Source organism: Garra rufa, chromosome 4, assembly GCF_049309525.1.
Source record: "Garra rufa chromosome 4, GarRuf1.0, whole genome shotgun sequence".
Taxonomy (NCBI): Eukaryota; Metazoa; Chordata; class Actinopteri; order Cypriniformes; family Cyprinidae; genus Garra; species Garra rufa.
In genome coordinates, this window is record NC_133364.1 from 824957 (window position 1) to 845906 (window position 20950).

At 41.8% G+C, this 20950-nt stretch overlaps 1 long non-coding RNA gene across 2 annotated transcripts; it reads right to left on the bottom strand.

Annotated features, from left to right (window-relative positions):
• Nucleotides 1-201: 201 nt before the first annotated feature.
• LOC141334031 (uncharacterized) lies at nt 202-19702 on the bottom strand. Of its 2 annotated transcripts, XR_012355456.1 has the most exons (8): nt 19353-19702; nt 9788-9904; nt 9530-9681; nt 9255-9455; nt 8954-9032; nt 7470-7556; nt 4697-4801; nt 4509-4610 (listed from the first exon to the last, which is right to left on the bottom strand). It is a non-coding gene; the product is annotated as an uncharacterized lncRNA (long non-coding RNA). The 2 variants fall into 2 exon arrangements; XR_012355457.1 differs by lacking the exons at nt 4509-4610; nt 4697-4801; nt 7470-7556; nt 8954-9032 and adding exons at nt 202-1060; nt 1150-1334.
• Nucleotides 19703-20950: the final 1248 nt, after the last annotated feature.

The following is a 20950-nucleotide window of genomic DNA, read 5'->3' on the forward strand; positions in this document are numbered from 1 at the left end:
GTTGTCTTTTTAAAGTTTAAACTCAAGCTTATATATTTATTATTTAATTACTATAAATGTATTAAAATTTAGGATATCAACTCTTACTCATCTACCTGTAACATTAAAAGTTCAAATGAAAAAAAAAAGTTGAATACAGATTTAATGTCCTGCACATTAAAGAAAATAAAAATAAAAAAATCAACTGATGACAAGCCAAGGTTGAGAACTCAAGTGAAGTTTATTTTAAAAACAAAACAGTAAAAACAAGTAAACAACTTGGTGAGATTTGGAGAGTCTTGGAGAGATTTGCATATTCAACATACTGATAAATCCAAAATAAGTATTAAAATAAATGATTTTAATGATTTTTTTTATGATGAACTACGAGTAGTGACATGCTTTGTGTAAGTAGTGAATTCTGGAGAGCAGCTGGATGAGGGTCAGATTATTGATTAAAAATCCATCCAGTCTAATTCCAGTCCTTTCCCAGCAAAGGATTTTTTCTTACTGCCATAATCATAAAGTAACTCCTCATCTGCCGAAATGTCTCTTACTGCTATAAAGAGCACAACATCCCCTTGATTGTAGACATACAACCTAGGACGTATGTTTGCTCTTTTACTGGAGTGCTGAATCAATTGTCCATAGTTAACAGAGAGAGGGTGGCACTGGCAATTTTTTTCGTGTGCATCAATGCACATGGCCTTGTTCTGTTTGTTCTTATAAAAGAACAAATGTCCCGGCTTTATATCAGGGGAGGAGGCATGAATCGCCAGCCCCTCTTCTCAGCTGACCAGCTGGCCGTGGTAATAAAAAATTACCTCCCCTTTCTGAAAGTCCCTTTTAGCCAAAACAGCAGCACACCCCCTCTCAGGGACGTCCCTGACAGTCAGTCCTTTCCAGCCTTGTCCTCTGATCATTCTCCCAACAAAGTCACTGTCAGGGGCAGAGTCAAGGGAGCCGAAGGGTGTCCACTTCTGGAGGATAACAGAAGCCTGTGGGACATTAGCTGACCAGCCTTGTTTTTCTACCCAGGCCTCCATTTTTGACTGCGAGGGCCGTCGTCGTCCGAAATGTTCTATAAAAACAAGCCGTTGAAAGCATTTAGACATTGTGGGTACAAATACTTTGAGATTTCACTGACCTTTCACATGTGTGGACACTCACCAAAAACATGCTGTTCACTCAGCTTGAGCTGCTCGCTACGCCAGCGGTCATAGCAGTGCCTCTCGTGTTGTCCGCAAATTTGCTGCCGGCATGTCCTTTTTGGAGGAGGCCCGTCCAGAGTCACTGGCCAGGACTGCATTAAAATGGCAACAGACTCTCGGCTGGTTGATCCAGTAAGCCCTTGCCTGTAAGATCAATGAATGAATGAATAAATTAAAGAAAGAAAGGGCAAATTAGAGACTGCTGACTGAAAAAAATGATTCATTGAATTTACTAAAAATGTTTAAGGTTAGTGGTTGCAATCAATTTATTTGATCTAAATTTAAACAAGCACATTTATTTGGATTTAATAAATTTTATTTAGTTAACTTTTTATTAAAAAATGAGTAATTTCAGCCCAATTTAATTATGCTACTTCCTCTAAATTTCTTTCTTTCTTTCTGAATAAAAAATATTAATTGAATTTACTAAAAATGTTTAAGGTAAGTGGTTGCAATCAATTTATTTGATCTAAATTTAAACAAGCACATTTATTTGGATTTAATAAATTTTATTTAGTTAACTTTTTATTAAAAAATGAGTAATTTCAGCCCAATTTAATTATGCTACTTCCTCTAAATTTCTTTCTTTCTTTCTGAATAAAAAATGATTCATTGAATTTACTTAAAATGTTTAAGGTTAGTGGTTGCAATCAATTTATTTGATCTAAATTTAAACAAGCACATTTATTTGGATTTAATAAATTTTATTTAGTTAACTTTTTATTAAAAAATGAGTAATTTCAGCCCAATTTAATTATGCTACTTCCTCTAAATTTCTTTCTTTCTTTCTGAAGAAAAAATATTAATTGAATTTACTAAAAATGTTTAAGGTAAGTGGTTGCAATCAATTTATTTTAGCTACATTTAAATAATTACATTTTGTTGACTAAATTTCAAAATTGTTTTAATCACTTACCTTATTTATTTTTTCTGAATGAAAGGTTCTTAAATGGCTTTGCAAATAACACAACAAGTTTAATGTTTTGAATTTAGTTTTAATGTCATCAAATGTATATTCAATAACAGTTTCTTTGTATGTACAACAAGTGTTTGGAAGACAAGTGCTTACTTAAAGGGATAGTTCACCCAAAAATGAAAATTTGATCTGCTTACCCCCAATGCATCCAAGATGTAGGTGACTTTGTTTCCTCAGAAAAAATACAAACGAAGATTTTTAATGAAAACCGGTGCAGTCTGCCAGCCTTATCATAGACGTGGATGGGCACCAAACCTTTAAAAGTAAACAAAAACATGCACAGACAAATCCAAATTACACCCAGCGGCGATCGTTTTTTGTGAGAAACTAAACAGTATTTATATCATATTTTACCGTTGATACACAGCCACGTCCATCTGTCATGAGCACGAGTTTGGCATCAGTCACGTCACATGTGCACGCGCTCTAGCGTAGAATACGCAAACGCCGGAAGCCATCTGTCGCATGTATACGACACTCATTGTTTACACAGTGCACAGAGATTGTGGGTATAGTGGCTATACAAAATGGTAATTACTTGCGCGTATCCTGGTTGTTTAAACCGATTTAAAGCTAAAAGATTACGTTTGCTTGCGCAAACTCATCCGGGACTTTTCGCTGATTTCCCCTTACGGCGTTTGCGTATTCTACGCCAGAAGCGCGTGCACATGTGACGTGACTGATGCCAAACTCGTGCTCATGACAGATGGACGTGGCTGTGTATCAACGGTAAAAAATGATATAAATACTGTTCAGTTTCTCACAAAAACCGATCGTTTCGTGTCTTAAGACATCAATGTATCGTCACGAGCCGCAGGGTGTAATTTGGATTTGTCTGTGCATGTTTTTGTTTACTTTTAAAGGTTTGGTGCCCATCCACGTCCATGATAAGGCTGGCAGACTGCACCGGTTTTCATTAAAAATCTTCGTTTGTGTTTTTCTGAGGAAAACAAGTCACCTACATCTTGGATGCATTGGGGGTAAGCAGATAAACATAAAATTTTCATTTTTGGGTGAACTATCCCTTTAACATTGCACATTCACAAAATAAACATTAACAAAAATTCACAAGTGAAAGAGGCCACATTGTTGAGTGCTGACTTTAAATTGCAAAATTAATTAAAAATATGTGGAAACAGGCGACAGTATTTAGTGATTTAACAGTATATAGTATTTATTCAATAGTGAATAAAACAATAGTGCTAAAACTGTTCATATGTCAAGCAACAAACTGCAATTTGTAATGTATTATACAGGTTTGCCCATGGTGATGTTTTCTGGGTCTTTCAAGGAGTCATCTCTTTGACTGTCCTATATTTAAATAAAAAGAAACTGTTATTAGTAGGGTTGGTTATTAACTGATATTTACCAGCCAATATGCACAAAAACACATCAGTGTGTCATCATAAACAGCAGGTTTTTTTTAGGTTAAAGTAAAAGGAAGCAGATGAGAAAGAAAACTGACAAATCTATACAATCAGGGGTAATTATAGTCCTAAACTATGACATCCCCTTCCCCCATCTCTACAACATTATTGCAGTGCTTATTATGTTTTTAACATTATACTTTTTAAAACAAATGATGCCAAACATATAACATGCTAAAAAAAATTCACAGCAATAATGATCCAATTATTATTTTTTAAAGGGACAGTTTGCCCAAAAATAAATTATGTGATTAGTTAGTTAATTAATTAGATTAATTAATTCACCCTCATGTTGTTCCTAACCTGCAAATAGAACACAAATTCAGATATTTTTAATGAGATCTCTGAGCTTTATAACCCCGCATAGACTGCAACGCTACTCAACTGAAATGTTCTTAGGCCAAGAAACACATTAAAGATATTGGCAAAATAGTAGAACATGCAAGAACCATGTTTATAAGCAGAGGAAAACACACACATATGTCATTGTAGTCTTGACAATGGAGGCAGGGAGAAGAATTGTTGAATAAAGTTATTTTTGTTTTCTTTGCACATAAAACATTATTCTTGTAGCTCTGTAAAGATACAGTTGAACCACTGATGTCACATAAATGGTTTCACTTATGTCCTTAGTACGTTTTTGGGCCACTTATATTGTTGCCGATGCAAGTCCAGAAACCTCTCAGATTTCATTTGAAAAAATCTTAATTTTTTTGGTTCTGGAGATAAACTAAGGTCTTCTGGTTTTGGAAAGACATATTTTTCATTTTTAGGGCAACTATAAACCTTTTAGTATTTGAAATTTAAGTAGAATTAAAAAAAAATCCTTTAAGATTTTAAATTCAAGCAGAGACATTTTTGTCTAGACAGTGTATTTGACATCACTGTGTTAAATAATAATACATATGGGAAAGGAAAAGACAATTGATAAATGAATACATATACCTCCTGTAAAATGCCGAAATATTTGACCACTTTCCTCCCAGGAAGACCTCCTTTCTGGAAAACAGCAGTGAGCTGTGGAACATAACATAATATTATATGATACATTTCATTAAAGTCAACTGTTTATTGTAAAATACTTTAATATTAAAAATACTTACTGTGCATATTGCTGGAATAATACAACTTCAGGAAAGTGGCGAACCTGGAATATTCCTTCGGCATCAAGGAAATCGTATGTGTTCACACGCACGTACAGAGAGTCCCTCAAAAGAAACAAAGCACACAATAATTAATATTGTTAGATTAAGACACATTTTACATGCTGCACCATTAAAGCTAGCAAAACGGGGGATGTATTAGTAGTAAAGACATTTACCAGTTTACATTAAAGGAGAAGTTCACTTCCAGAACAAAAATGTACAGATAATTTACTCACCCCCTTGCCATCCAAGATGTTTGTGTATTTCTTTCCTCAGTCGTTAAGAAATCATGTTTCTTGAGAAAGAAAGACACAAACATCTTGGATGACAGGTGTAAGTAAATTTTTGTTCTGGAAGTGAACTTCTCCTTTAAAGTCATCGGTAACACTTTATGCACAAATATGCATTAATTTACACTTAATTAATGCACAGATAATCACAAGTAAATGTATAATTCATGAGGAACTAAACCATTTATTAATTATTACTACATCAGCAACTAATTAATATTCTATGATTTATAGAATATATAATCAATACATTGTTATTAGTTAAATGTTTTCATAAAGTTTGTATTTACTAATAACTTAAAATTTTATTAACTCATAATATAAAATCATGTGTTAATTACCACAGTGGTCAAAGCTATACGCTTTAACTTCCAGTTGTCTGCTTTAATTACTCATAAGCTAATGGTTTGTAAATTTATCATTATGTTATGACTTTACTTGTTGGGGTACATGATGTATTAATTCTAAATCCACAATTACAAATTACTCAAAAATTATAGTTCCCCTTCAGTCGAATCACTTCGATGTTACATTGGGATCTTGCTTAAGAGACCAATCATCTCTGAGCCTTATTCCAGAAAAAAAAAACCTTCTACAGAGTTCTTCGGAGTTCATGCTCCCTCCCGCTGGCGTGCTGCCAAAACTAAAAGTGTTTCAAAAGAGCATTGTTTGGCAGCCGCCAGCGTGGTCCTGCGGGCTGCCGTTTTCACGGCATCAAGAAGCCTTTTTGCATTCCGCGGCTCCTCCCTAGGCAAACCGGGATCACAAAAGAGCAATTTCTCATGGCTGTTAAGACGTTCTTTGCAGAATGGCTTTTCGGCCGTGCGTTTCTGGGTGTGGTACTTTCCTCTCCTCATCGGACGGACATGAATGCTGCCTCACGTGTTTGGGCTTCGAGCACGCTGAAGCGGCGTTCACGGATGGTTCATGCCCACACTGTGAGAGCATGACCATGGCCATGCTGAAGTCCCGCGGCTCGTTTGCGAGCCGGCTCCCCCCGCCTTCCTCCCGCGGTCGGTCGTTAAGCCGTCAATGCTTTTCGGCCACCGCGGCGAGGTCCGGGGGGGACATCCAAGTCACGGTAGAGAACGTACCGCCGGCCCATAAAGCCCTGCGGACTTCTCTATCTCAGCATGGCACCTCTCTAACAGACATTTGCAGAGCTGCGGGTTGGACTACACCCAACACCTTCGCTACGTTCTACAATCTCCGCGTAGAGGCCGTATCCTCCTGTGTCTTAACATAGACATCAGGTAAATGGGAGATCGGCTGGTGCCGGCTTGCTGCGCCATTCCTACGGGATCCGTACGCCATTTCCCAGCTGTTCCCTCCGGCGAACCTGGGTCCTCCATGCCCCGCAGTCAGCCTAGAGCGGAGTAGTTTCTGACTGTGCTCCTGCCGGGTCTCCTTCGCCCCGAAAGGTTGTGACAACATGTCTCAGTATTTTTTCCCTCGTTCAGCCAGAAGGCCTTGGTTTCCCTCGTGTATCCCTAGACTTCTATTGATATATTGAATTACTCTGATTCCACATGTAAAATGATCTCATGTGCTCCGCCCCCCAACCCCTGCTTCAGTACAACTGGCATCCCTGTGGGGTACCCTACTTGGCCCCCAGGGCGTTGGGAAGGTTACGTTCATATCCGCCTGCAGACACGTCCGCCTGTCTGCACGTGGTGTTGTGCGTTACGCGGCGTCAGGGTCGTGGCCTGTTCCATGGGTCTAAGTTCCCAATGTAACGTCGAAGTGATTCGACTGAAGGGGAACGTCTAGGTTACGTAGGTAACCCTCGTTCCCTGAAGGAGGGAACGGAGACGTTACATTCCCCTGCCACGCCCCTGGCGTCGCGCTGACGCCGGCTCGATCGGCTCCTCAGCAAAAACCTGAATGAGTGGTGCGCGCCGCCATCTTATATACCCGTATGTACGCCAATTCGCCAATTTTATTGGCCTTTTGAATAAGGCTCAGAGATGATTGGTCTCTCAAGCAAGATCCCAATGTTACGTCTCCGTTCCCTCCTTCAGGGAACGAGGGTTACTTACGTAACATAGACGTTCTGTGCCTCATAACTATCATAATCTTTGCAGATAATTAGCTAATGATTAATTAAAGCAGACAATTGGAAGTTGAAATGCTATGGCTTCAACCCATTGTGGTAATTAACACATGAATTTACACTATTAGTTAATAAAATAAGTTATTAGGGAGTAAATACACTATGACACATTTAACTAAAAACAATTTATTGATTACTTAATCTATGAATCAGTTAAGTATTAACTCATGATTATCCCTGCATTAGTTAAGCATGAGTTAATGCATATTTGTGCACCTGTATTGTAAAGCATTACCAAGTCATCTGTATACTGTAATGAGTAGTGATTAGTAAAATAAAATTACTTACTGTGCAAATCATTAAAATAATAACATTTAAGGAAAACTACCTTAAGTCACACCATGGGAACCTGGAAACTTCCTTTGGCATCAAGAAAATGGTATGTGTCCTAGTCACAGGAACATGCAGAGAGTCCCTCAAATGAAAGTAAAAACACAATAATTATTATTGCTATTTTAAGACAGTTTACATGCTGCACCATTAAAGCTAGCAAAAAGGGGCATGTTCACATGATTACAATTGTGAACATGTGTCACCAAAACATTCAGAAATCCAATGTTATATTGTGAGATTTATCGATAGGAACTAACTGGAAATTCCCCACATAACTTATATACCTTCGTCCATTTTTTAACTTTCCATTATGAGCAATATTTGGATTTCGATGTGATGGCGTCCAGTTTGAATGAAACACATCTATATACAGCATACATCTAACGGCGCATTTTAGGCTTATAAAACTACTTTTCATCCAAAAATATCTTAAAAGTACATTCCGTCACATAAAAAAGTAATATTTGTTTTATTTGTGTAAGTTATATGCATGGGCGTAAATTTCATTTAACAGTAGAAATATAAAATTTCTCATGAGCAATTTTTGAAGGGGACACAAAATAATACAGTCAAATTGTACTTATAAAGATACACAACAATAAAAACAAGGAATTAAAAAAAGGTTTAACATTTTATTTAAAGTGAGGTCAGCTCGGACGTAAAACAGTGCTCATTTAGAAAATGCACAGCTAAATGAAATTATTCACAGTCGTGACGAGCGGGCCTTGAACCCGAGTCTGTTTGGCTGGACCCACTAACAGTGGCCTCTGTTGATCAATATTCTATTTGTGGCCATTAATGTTAAGTTAACATTATGCCAAGTCGTCAAAAATAAAACAATGCATGGGAAACGGCTTTGGCGTGTTAGTTGCAGTGCATTATGCAACAAGCTATGGTAAACAAACTAACGTTAACTAGATAAGTAATATTTTAATCGCTAATATTGCAGATTCATGGAAAATTACATCGGTAATAAGCATTTGTGTCGCAACCAATTTATGAATGAGTCTGCATCAACTACATTAAAGAGAATCGCTTTATTTAAAGTTAATAAAATACCCTACTTACTAGTTCAACATTAATTGAGCCGCAGCCACACACCTGACTCGTGTGTAGAGCAGGCAGTGGGCCAAACCACTGTGAGGAAGGGGAGGGGAAACTCAACTGTTTCTAAATGCATTTTTTGCGGGGTTTTTTTTTACTTACACGAGTATTTTAGGTATACATACATATATTTTCACAAGAGAGAGTGCTTTTTTTTATACAAATTTTTTTCAGAGGGGGGGGGACAACCCTCGGATGGGGGGGGGGGGGACATATCGCCCCCGGGATTTACGCCCATGGTTATATGTGATCGTTGGTCGCTGTGGAATTTATCTCAAAGACTCGTTCTGCAGATATTATTTATACAGCGAAAAAACTTTTTACAATAATAAAACAGTGCTAAACTACATTATTACTCACATAAATATTACTCACCTTGTAAATCGACTTAATGATGAAAACTCCAGCTCCGGAATAAAAAGTTCCCACCGTGAACCTGAGTCATGACCAACTCCTTATAGCGCCATGGAGAATGTGCATTTGTGAAAATTTACTTAATATTTAATATTTATACTTAATAAAACAATTTATACTTATTATTTAAAATCAAAAACTAAATTTTAATTATTTAAATTAGCAAAATTTATTTATGCTTAATTTAACTGGGCCATAATAATTTTTTTCAGTGTAGCAAATGTAAGAATAAGAATCGTTCATTAGATGTCAGATTGCGTACCGTGGGGTTTTCTAGCAAGCTGTTCAACCACTCTTTGGGCCAGAAATGCATCTGCCGGAGTTCTCATAGTGTTTTTCGGCCGTTTCTGGTGTGTGGCCCAAGAGCCGTGCCACTGCATTCCTCTCCACCTCCGTCAGATTTTTGGCAGCTGTCTCAGCTGCTCTACATGCATAGCCACAGGACACACTGGGGACATTATATCTACAACACAGAGCCTCATAAGTATACAGACCAGAATAAAAAGAAAAGATATAGATATCTATAATATCACTTACTTGTCATGCAGTCGTTTCAAGTCGTTGGAGGGGTTGTAGATTGGCCTGTCAGTGCTTGAAACAAAGAATGAGCTGACTGCTTCTGTATCATCAGCAGAGCCGTTTTCTTTTAGCATTACTGGCCGCACCTCGTTGAAGTATTTGTCGAACCACTGGTCTCAGAAGAAAAAAAAAAACACAATGTCTCTGTCATCTTTTATGCCTTTCCCATAATATATTTAATTTGCTGTTATGGAGTAATTTCAACTATAAACTTACACTTTCCTGCTCGTCTGACAATGGCACTTCTGCAACTTGTGATGCTGCCCTTTTATGCTCTTTTACGGCAATTGAAACACCATTGTCCCCTCGTTTTCTCCCCAGCCATTCTTCAACCTGCAAATGGACAGTCGTGCACGTTTAATGAGGGGCATCACAAATATTCAAAAGGTAAATGACATAAAGCATAATGTGAATAAATAAAAAATGTGAATAAAATAAAAGGAGACTGGAACAAAAAATAAAAATACTCACTGTCATGTTTGTGACGACTCCGGGCCACTGAAGTAGCTTCAGCATAATTTAAAATGTATTATTAAGAGGATAAGCCCCTTGAGATGAATCATCTCGTTTTCGAGGGGGTCCTCAATGTACACAAATATATACAAACATGGCAGATACAGCAGTGCAGTAATGAAACTGCATCAATAGATAAACCAGAGAAGAGAAGTCTTGGGAGATAACCATGTTTCAGGAATTATGATAAGAATTATTATTATCAGGGCCCGAGCCCAGAATGTTTTTCTAAGAATTATTATTATTATTATTATTTTTCGTCAACGTTTTGGGGGGTTTCGGGGCCCTTAACATGCTAAAAAACTGCGGGACAGAGACTGGTACCTGGGCGTGGAATTTTGAGGGCCATATAGCACACATACTTGCACGTACACATATGAAACTCGGTACACCTATAGAACTCATCAAGCTGAACAATTTTTGCGCAGCATGTCATTAGCTCATCCCGAAAGGAAGTTGGTTATTCAGAGTTTTATGCAAAACACATTTTTTTGAATTTGATATACTTGTTCCAGGTTTTTTACCCGAATGCCACCAAACTCTGTCAACATGATCTAGAGACATTGGGGATGAAAAATTGTGAGGGGATTTTTGATATTTCGAACGGTTTGGCTGTGGCGAGGCTTTGAAATTATGGCGAGAAATTAGAAAAAGGAAGTGCCTAATAACTTTTGCATACTTTGTCTGATTGTGATCAAAGTTTCTTTGTTGTATGATGCCGATCACATAAATGTGACTATTAAGAGACAAAGTTATAGCGCCACCAACTGTCGGCAGGAAGCATGTCTCGATTAAAAATGCTTTGAAATAACATGGTTGCTATTACCCGATTTGCTTCAAACTTCATCAGAATAATGTCAAAACACAGCCGATGCGAATCTGTGAAGGGGTCAATGATATGTTACATACTGTTGCCATGGCAACGTGTCAAACTTTAACTTTCCTTTCCTTTCCTTTGTTTTGGGGGTACTTAATTTGCTTAGAATTTCATGAAACTCAACACACACATCAGTATTAATGACAGTTAGACAGTGGCAAAAGCTCATAAATAGGCGTGGAGGAGGCACTCAATAGTGCCACCTTTTGACAAAAGTTGGGGGGTTAGTTTTATCTACAGTCACTAAACTCTGGACATATATTGATCTCGTCAATCTGGACAACTTTCTAATTTACACTCATTAGCTACGACCAACAGGAAGCCAGCTATTTAGATTTGAATGTGGATTGTTTGGAAAAATCAAGCTGTAAATAAAATCATACTAAACAAAACATAAACAAGTAGTTCACACCAAACTTTGTCAACATGATAAGAATATACTCAAAATGCTAAATTGTGAGAGGATTTGGGATATCTTGAACGGTGTTGATGTGGTGATTTTTTTAAAGTCACAGTAAAAAAAAGTTACATTAATTTTCATATATCTTTAAAGTGCATTATGCTAACTCTTCAAAACTTTGTATATATGAAGAACAAAACATTCTTGGGAAACACGCATGGTATCAAAATTTTATCATGCTCAGAGGCCCAAAAACAATAAAGGAACACACAAATAATATAGTCAAATGAAGACTGTAATACGATGTTTGACCACCGGAGGTGTCTTGTATGATAAGGAATATTTTTACCTCCAATCCTGTTCTGCTCATTCTCAGTGTATAAGAATGAAAGTAATGCATAGAATCATTTGTTATGTACTGTACTGTCAGAATACTTTTACATAATTATTATATAAATGCTTAAAAGAGCATTAAAATAATTTTTTAATTTTTAAAGAAAAATTGTGAAATGTTGGGGGGTTAGTTTTGCCTACAGTCACCAAACTCGGTACATTTATTGGTCTCATCAATCACTCATTACACTCATTATCTATGATAAACAGGAAGTTGGCTATATTTATTTGAATGTGGATTTTTTTGAAAAATCAGGCCGTGGAATTTTAAATGCTTCTCTCTGGAAAACCAAGCAGTTCACACCAAACTTTGTCAACATGATGTCAAGATACTGAAGATGCTAAATTGTGAGCGGATTTGGGATACCTTGAACGGTGTTGACGCGGTGATTTTTTTTAAAGTCACAGTAAAGTTTTTATATATCTTTAAAGTGCATTATCCCAACTCTTCTAAACTTTTTACATATGAAGAATAAATACATTTTAGGAAATACACTTAGTATCAAAATTTAACATAACATGTAAATTGAAAATAGTAGAGGACCTAGGACAGATCCTTGTGGCACTCCATACTTTACTGGTGATAGTTGCGATGACTCCCCGTTTAAATAAACAAAGTGGTAGCGATCGGACAGGTATGATCTGAACCATCTTAAAGCCTGCCCTTGAATAGCTTTGCAATCGATCTACGAGTATGTCATGATCTATAGTGTCGAACGCAGCACTAATATCAAGTAAAACTGGCAATGAGACGCAGCCTTGATCTGAGGCAAGTAGCAAGTCGTTTGTGATTTTTACAAGTGCAGTTTCTGTGCTATGATGGGGCCTGAAACCTGACTGAAATTCTACAAAGATATTATTATTTTGCAAGAAGGAGCACAATTGAGCAGACACAACTTTTTCTAGAATTTTAGACATAAACGGAAGATTAGAAATGGGTCTGTAATTTGCCAGTTCACCAGGGTCTAGCTGTGGTTTCTTAATAAGAGGTTTAATAACCGCTAGTTTGAATGGTTTTGGGACATGACCTAAAGATAACGATGAGTTAACAATATTAAGAAGCGGTACTTCTGCTACAGGTAACAACTATTTTAGTAGTTTAGTGGGTACAGGGTCTAATAGGCATGTTGTTGGTTTAGATGTGGTGATAAGTTTATTTAATTCTTCCTGTTCTAAAGTTGTAAAGCACTGCAGTTTTTCTTCCGGTGTAATGACTAATACTGAAGTATCAGTTGCTGTTGTATCTATATTAGTTATTGTATTTCTAATGTTGTCTATTTTATCAGTAAAGAAATTCATAAAGTCGTTACTATTAAACTGTGCAGGAATATTCAGGTCAGGAGGTGTTTGGTTATTTGTTAATCTAGCCACTGTGCTAAATAAAAACCTTGGATTGTTTTTTTTTTTTTCTATGAGTTGGTGGATGTACTCGGCTCTAGCAACTTTTAAAGCCCGTCTATAGCTGGACATACTGTTTTTCCATGCAATTCTAAAAACTTCTAAGTTAGTTTTTCTCCAGTAACATCATCGCTTTGAGGTACGATATCTATATTAGTTAGATCAAGTCTGTGCGATATAATTAGATCTAGTGTATGATTAAAACGATGAGTGGGCCCAGTGACATTTTGTTTGACTCCAAAAGAGTTTATCAGGTCAGTAAATGCAAGTCCTAACGCATCATTTGTATTATCAACATGAATGTGTCACGACCACACACAAAGGGAGAAGGTGAGTATCTTTCAAGGTATTTATTAACAAACGTGCACAGTACAACACACGTGCAATCGGGTGAAATAAGGTCTCTGTGGTCAAATCTTCAAACAAACACAACAGGTGAGTTCAAGTTCATAAGGATCATAGCGTTAGCAATAGTCACTTCCCTTTAACACGATTAACGTGTATCACAGGAGAACATCAGAGCAATCCACGAGGAGCACAGGAGAACATCGGAAGAATCCACGAGGAGCACAGGAGAGACAACAGGAGGGGGAGAAGATCCACAGAGAAACATCCATGCAACTTTGATACCAGCCGATGAGTGAGTGGCAGAGGTAGGTATATAAAGGGTGTGGTGATTGCCGGTGCAGGTGACGGTGATTAGTATTCTGGTGATGGTTCACGGGTGTGCTGTGGTGGTGATTGGCTGGTTGGTGGAGGATCGTGGTGATTGGGGCTGAGGGAACGTGCAGAGGGTGTGACATCACCCCCTCCTCCACGGGTGACTCCTGGCACCCAAGAACGGCGACGGGGACGACCACGACCTCTGGGAGCTGGGCGTTCGGGATGTTGGCGGTGGAATTCCTCGAGGAGAGTCGGGTCCAGGATGTCGTCACGGGGTATCCACGATCTCTCCTCGGGTCCGAACCCCTCCCAGTCCACTAGGTACTGGAGCTGGCCGTTCCGCCGCCGGGAGTCTAGGATTTCTTGGACTTGGTAGATGTTATCTCCAAGGATCTCTGGCGGGTCGGGAGGAGGAGGTGACTCCGACTCTGTGGAGGAAGGGAACAGGGGTTCAGTGTGGCGCTTGAGTAGGGAAACGTGAAACGAGGGGGCGATTCTGTAATGTGGAGGTAGGTTTAGACGGTAGGTGACAGGGTTGATCTGTGAGTGCACGGTGAAGGGCCCTATGTAGCGGGGACTCAGCTTCCTACTGGGCAGCCGGAGGCGTATGTCTCGAGTGGACAACCATACCTGGTCCCCGGGGAGGTAAACTGGGTTGGGTAACCTACGGCGGTTGGCATGTTCCGTATGCCTCCGTACTGCCCGCTGGAGATGGACGTGCGCTGAGTCCCACACCCTCTCGCTCTCTCGGAACCAGTGATCTACCGCGGGCACCTCGGAGGACTCTCCAGTCCATGGAAACAGAGCTGGTTGATAACCTAGAATGCATTGGAATGGGGTTAGACCAGTAGAGGTTTGACGGAGGGAATTTTGCGCATACTCAGCCCACGGTAGATACTGGCTCCAGGTGTTTTGATGTTGGGAACAGTACGCCCGAAGGTAGCGGGAGATTTCCTGTATTTTCCGTTCGGTCTGCCCGTTCGTTTGAGGGTGATATCCGGATGACAGGCTGACTGTGGTACCCAGAAGTTGGAAGAAGGCCCGCCAGACCCTGGAAATGAATTGGGGTCCCCGATCGGACACGATGTCTTCTGGGAGTCCGAAGTTCCGGAATACATTGTGGAATAGTGCCTCTGCGGTTTCTAGTGCTGTGGGGAGACCTTTGAGAGGTATTAATTTGCAAGCTTTCGAGAATCGATCGACTACCACTAAAATTGTGGTGTAACCCTGAGAGGGGGGCAGGTCTGTGGCGAAGTCAATGCCCAAGTGTGTCCAGGGTCGGCGGGGAATAGGTAACGGTTGTAATTTACCTTCGGGTAAGCGGCGTGGGGTTGTGTTGACGGCGCAGACCGAACATCCTTGGACGTACCGTTCCACTTCCCTGCTCATGTTGGGCCACCAATATTTCTGCTGGAGGAGCGAGAGGGTTCGCCTGCTGCCAGGATGTCCTGAGCCGGGGGACGTGTGCGTACTATCCAGCAGAAGGGGTCTGAGACGGCTTGGGACATAGACACGACCCGGGGGAAGCTCCGGTGGTGCAGGTTCCTCGAAGGTGGCGGCCCGTATATCTTCATCCAGCTGCCATAGTATGGGTGCGAGAAAGACAGATGGGGGTAGAATTGGATCAGGATCGTCAGAGGTAGGTTCAGGTGAGTGCATACGTGATAGGGCGTCTGCTTTGGTGTTTTTGTGGCCGGGTTGGTAAGTAATGTGGAAATTGAATCGGGCAAAGAATAATGACCAGCGAGCTTGGCGGGCATTTAGTCTCTTGGCGTTCTGAATGTACTGGAGGTTCTTGTGGTCGGTTATTACGGTGAAGGGGAACTGGGCTCCTTCCAACCAGTGCCGCCACTCTTCGAGGGCGAGCTTTATGGCCAGCAGTTCGCGGTCTCCAATTCCATAATTCTGCTCAGCTGGGGTAAGTTTTTTGGAATAGTACGCACACGGGTGGAGGGATCGGGGTTCATCAGACCACTGGGACAGCACGGCTCCTACGCCCACGTCCGCCGCATCTACCTCCACCACGAAGGGCCTTGAAGGGTCGGGGTGCTTGAGGATGGGAGCGGTGGTGAACATTAGTTTTAGACGGTCGAAGGCTTGCTGAGCCTCTGGAGTCCACTGTAGTACCCGGCGACCTCCCTTTAAGAGGGAAGTGAGTGGGGCCGATAGGAGGCTATAGTTCTTTATAAAGCGTCGGTAGAAGTTAGCGAAGCCTAAGAAACGCTGAAGCTCCTTCACCGTCCTGGGCTCCGCCCACTTGGCCACTGCGTCCACCTTGCCGGCTTCCATGTGAACTCCCTCCGCAGTGATCACGTATCCGAGAAAGGAGATGGTGGGCTGATGGAATTCACATTTTTCTAATTTTAGATAGAGTTGGTACTCACGGAGGCGTTGGAGAACCTGACGGACGTGGTCTTGATGTTCCTTTAGGTTACGTGAGTAAATGAGGATATCGTCAATGTAGATGATTACGAATCGATGGAGGTAGTCGCGGAAGATTTCGTTCATGAAATTCTGAAATACGGAAGGACTGTTAGCCAGGCCATAGGGCATCACCTGATATTCATAGTGACCGGTGGGGGTGATGAAGGCGGTCTTCCACTCATCTCCTTCTCGGATACGGATCAGGTTGTATGCACTGCGGAGGTCGAGTTTGGTGAAGACGCGGGCTTCCCGTAGTTCCTCCAAGGCAGCTGGCACTAGAGGAAGTGGATAGGCGAATTTCACCGTGGCGTCGTTGAGCACCCGGTAGTCAATGCAAGGTCTGAGCCCACCATCCTTCTTGGGGACGAAGAAGAAACTGGATGCTGCTGGGGACGTGGAAGGTCTGATGAACCCCTGTTGGAGAGCCTCCTGGATGTAATTCTCCATGGCTTCCTGCTCAGGACGTGAGAGGGGGTAGATCTTCCCGTGGGGTAGTTTGGCACCTGGCAGCAGGTCGATACTACAGTCCCAGGGCCGGTGCGGTGGTAGTTGTGTGGCCCGTTCCTTGCTGAAGACATCGGTGAAAGACTGATAGACGGGGGGAATGGTGGTGGCGGATTGAGTGGCAGGGCTCTCTATGGTGGTGGCGTGCAGAGGGATAGGACGGTATGGAGACTTTGCATCTGACGAGGAAGGATGGTAGCCGTGGTCCTCACACGTTGCGCCCCACTCCAGGACCTCTCCTGTGCTCCAATCTATGCGGGGTTGGTGCTTAATGAGCCATGGTCTGCCCAGGATGACATCCACGTTGGCTCGCGGGAGTACTAGGAGGGTCAGATATTCCCGGTGGTTGTGTTGGGAGACGAGGGTCACTTTTCTGGTCCGGCGAGATATCTTACCATCGCCCAATGGTGAGTTTTGGATTGTGGTTATGTGGTATGTGACCTCATTTTGAACGGTGGGAATTCGATGTTTAGCAATGAAGTGTGATGAAACAAAATTGCCAGCCGCTCCGGAATCCACGAGCACATAGATGGGGAGAGTACGAGAGTTTACTATTAGTTTAGCGGTAATATGGGGTAAGAGAGACATGGCCGGAGTAATAGATACGGTACTCACCATTGGACGAGGCGGGCGGACTGGACAGGCACTGATGAAGTGAGAGGCTTCTCCACAATATAGGCACAGATGATTATTAATTCGTCGTTTCCTCTCCGCAGGATCCAGGCGATAGGAGTCAGTAATCATAGGCTCCTCCGCGTTTCGTTGGGGTGACGGTGTTCGGAGTGGAGGGAAGCTGGGTACAGACTTTGTAGAAGGACACGCTGAGAGATGTTGAGAAATGCCTACTGCCTTCTTAATAAAGGTTTCCAGCGGTACGTTGTCATCGTAAATAACCATATGCTTGCGGATCTGGGGTTTAAGCCCCTTACGGTAGGCTGCTAGGAGAGCTACTTGGTTCCAACCACTGGTGGCCGCTAGGGAGCGGAAGCGCAGGGTGTATTCATGGATATTGGACGCACCTTGATTCAGAGTGATCAGCTCGTCGTGCACCGAAAGGGGAGTGAGCGCAGCTCCAAACACGTCCTTGAAGTGGGCAACGAAAGCATTATAGGAGATTAAAGCGTCGCTCCGTGAATTCCAGAGTGCGTCTGCCCATTGGAGTGCCTGTCCAGTGAGGAGGGAAATCATAAAAGATATTTTAGAAATTTCGTTAGGAAACTGGTGTGCGTTGGCTTCAATATAGAGGGAACTTTGCAGGAGGAAACCATTGCAACCACCCGGGTCTCCGGAATAACTCATGGGGCGAGAGAGGGGCGTGTTGGAAATCGTCGTTGGAGCAGCAGGTAGAGATTGACGAAGGACGTTTACCATATCCGCAAATGGATCGGGGGTGTCTTCGGTGATAGCGGCACTCGCCTCCATGAGTGAAGCGGTGAGTTAATATTTTATGGGCTGGTATCCTGTCACGACCACACACAAAGGGAGAAGGTGAGTATCTTTCAAGGTATTTATTAACAAACGTGCACAGTACAACACACGTGCAATCGGGTGAAATAAGGTCTCTGTGGTCAAATCTTCAAACAAACACAACAGGTGAGTTCAAGTTCATAAGGATCATAGCGTTAGCAATAGTCACTTCCCTTTAACACGATTAACGTGTATCACAGGAGAACATCAGAGCAATCCACGAGGAGCACAGGAGAACATCGGAAGAATCCACGAGGAGCACAGGAGAGACAACAGGAGGGGGAGAAGATCCACAGAGAAACATCCATGCAACTTTGATACCAGCCGATGAGTGAGTGGCAGAGGTAGGTATATAAAGGGTGTGGTGATTGCCGGTGCAGGTGACGGTGATTAGTATTCTGGTGATGGTTCACGGGTGTGCTGTGGTGGTGATTGGCTGGTTGGTGGAGGATCGTGGTGATTGGGGCTGAGGGAACGTGCAGAGGGTGTGACAGAATGTTAAAATCTCCAACAATTAATGCTTTATCAAAATTAACCAATAGGTCTGAAAGGAAATCTGCAAATTCATTTAGCAAATTTGTATACGGCCCTGGAGTTCTATACACAGTAGCCAGAGCAAGAGATAGGAGAGGTTTATTTTGCATATCTGACAGAGTGACATTAAGTAGGAGTACTTCAAATGAATTAAACCTGTACCCTGTTTTCTGGGTAACATTGAAAATATCACTATATATTGTTGCAACACCACCGCCACGACCGATCTGACGAGGCTCATGCTTATAACAGTAGTTTGGCGGAGTAGACTCATTCAGACCAATATAATCGTTTGGTTTTAGCCAAGTTTCAGTCAAGCAGAGTACATCAAAACTATTATCTGTGATTATTTCATTTACAATAAGTGCTTTGGGTGCGAGTGATCTAATGTTTAGGAGCCCAAGCTTTAAAAATAGTTTTTGTTCATTTATTGTGCATTTTTCTGGTTTAATCAAGATTAGATTTTTTCTAGATCCTGCATTAAATTTTTGTTTTGACCTCACTATTCGAGGAACAGACACAGTCTTTATAGATTGGACAGCACCAATACTATCGTTTAAATGTGCATAACAAAAGCCATCATCACAACTATTTGAAGATATGCTTACTAGTCAAATGGAGCGCAGCGTCCTGGAGATGTTGTCCGACAGGAGTTCTGCTCCGACTCTGCTGGGGTGCAGGCCATCAGCGCGGTAAAGCCTAGGACGCTCCCAAAAAAGATTCCAATTATTAACAAAGAGCAGTTTCTGTTCTTTACACCATGACAACAACCATTCATTTAGAGCAAAAAGTCTACTGAACCTTTCGTGTTCACGTCGATACGTGGGAAGCGGTCCTGACACGATGATTCTCGTCGCGGGCGATGTACTGCGTACTGTCTCGATCAGGCTCCTGAAATCCCTCTTAAAGACCTCCGTCTGCCGCAGCCTGACATCCTTCACCCCCGCGTGCAGGATGATTTCACCGACGTTCACATCATCCTTCAAGATGGCAGGTATCTCTGAAGAGACATCGAGAACGCGAGCACCAGGGAAACAGTGAGTGTGCACTTTACCGTTAGCAAAGTTAGCACGAACGTACCGGACAATGGAGTCTCCGATGATCACAGCGTCGCGTTCCGTCTCGCGGAGGGGAGCGAAGCAGTTCCGGGTGGAGATCTCGAAGACCGGAGGCGGCGGAGGGGGGAGGTCCTCACCCGGGGTCTGGCTCGCGTCTTCCGCTGCTGCTGCACCCAGGGTCCGTGGTGTCCCGGCGGAGTGAGTGACATCTGGGAGGATCGCGTCCTGGGTGCACCGGACATGTGCAGAAAATCATATGGAGTAGAGGTAATGGGAGTGTTTTTCTGTCCCGCAGCTCGATCTGCCTGGTCAGCAACCCCTGGATCTGCTTCTCCACGGCCTCCAGCTCCACTGAACGTGTCTTCACCTGCACTCAAAGGTAGACACAAATTCGCCATTAAAGCAATTCATACACATATAGACCTCATCGGGCTGAACAACTTTCGTGCTCAAAGTCTGTGCTTCGCCCAATAGGAAGTCAGCTATTCAGGGATGTCTAAAAAGTGCATGCAATGGAATTTGATATACTCCTCCTAGGCCTTTCCACCGATGGCCACCAAACTCGGGGTCAGCATGATCTCAAGACATTGGGGACGCTAAATTGCCAGGGGAATTTTGATATTTCGAACGGTTTGGCCGTGGCGGGGCGACAAAGTTATGGCGAGAATTGAGAAACTGGATGTGTCTAATAACTTTAACACACTTTGTCTGATTTTGACCAAACTTCAGCAGTTTGTTCATTGTATGATGCTGATCACAGAGATGTGACTATTATGAGTCAAAGTTATAGCACGTTTTCTAAATGCTTTTAAATCAGCCTCTTAATTTTACTCAATTTGCTTCAAACTTCATCCCAATAATGTCGAAACACGGCCGATGAGAATCTGTGAAGGGCTTTATCGATAACTTTTATCATGTTGCCATGGCAACATGTCAAATTTTAACTTTAACTTTTTGTGTTTTTGAGCCACTCTAAATACTTAGAATTTCATGAAACTCAACACACACATCTGTATTAATGATATTTAGACACTGATAACAGCCCATAAATAGGTGTGGAGGAGGCACTCTATAGCGCCACCTTTTGACAAAAGTTGGGGGTTTAGTTTTGTCTACAGTCACCAAACTCAGTACACATATTGTTCTCA